At 60.8% G+C, this 375-nt stretch overlaps 1 long non-coding RNA gene across 2 annotated transcripts in view; it reads left to right on the top strand.

The window, feature by feature from the left end:
* The window catches only part of LOC119585866, a 47,808-nt gene that overhangs the window by 32,107 nt on the left and 15,326 nt on the right, over positions 1 to 375 (top strand). Inside the window, exon 1 of one of the 2 annotated variants that reach the window (XR_005229910.1) lies at positions 1 to 62. The exons of the other annotated variant lie outside the window; for it this stretch is intronic. This is a non-coding gene — a long non-coding RNA (uncharacterized LOC119585866). The remainder of the gene's footprint in view (positions 63 to 375) is intronic. 2 annotated transcript variants of the gene reach the window in all.

Here is a 375-nt window from a genome sequence, read left to right as displayed (position 1 = left end):
AGCCGCACTGCGGTAGTCTCTCTCGCTGGCTCGTTCCCGCGGCTGCTCGTTCTTGCCCGATCGTACGCGGGTGACCGTTCGCGAGGGCGTGTGTGCGAGTGCTCGATCGTGGAGGCGACGCGGGCGTGGTGTGGAGGCGAGAGGCCGCTGCGCCCGAGGGCAGGGAAGGAGGACCCCTCGCCTTCTGGGGGGGGGGCTGCATCCCCCAAAATGAACGCATGGAAACCAAAAGCACGAGTTGCAAATTGTGTTTGTGTTTTGTTTCGTTCGCAACCGATAGTTTTTGTTCCACCGATCGGTACGTAGAAGTGCACAAAGAAAGTGCGCATGCAACACCAAGCACGCGCAAGTGCGACGTGCTGCAATCGCTGCGAG

The sequence above is a fragment of the Penaeus monodon genome, chromosome 20 (assembly GCF_015228065.2).
Source record: "Penaeus monodon isolate SGIC_2016 chromosome 20, NSTDA_Pmon_1, whole genome shotgun sequence".
In the NCBI taxonomy this organism is placed as follows: Eukaryota; Metazoa; Arthropoda; class Malacostraca; order Decapoda; family Penaeidae; genus Penaeus; species Penaeus monodon.
This window is presented reverse-complemented; position numbering and strand designations above follow the sequence as displayed.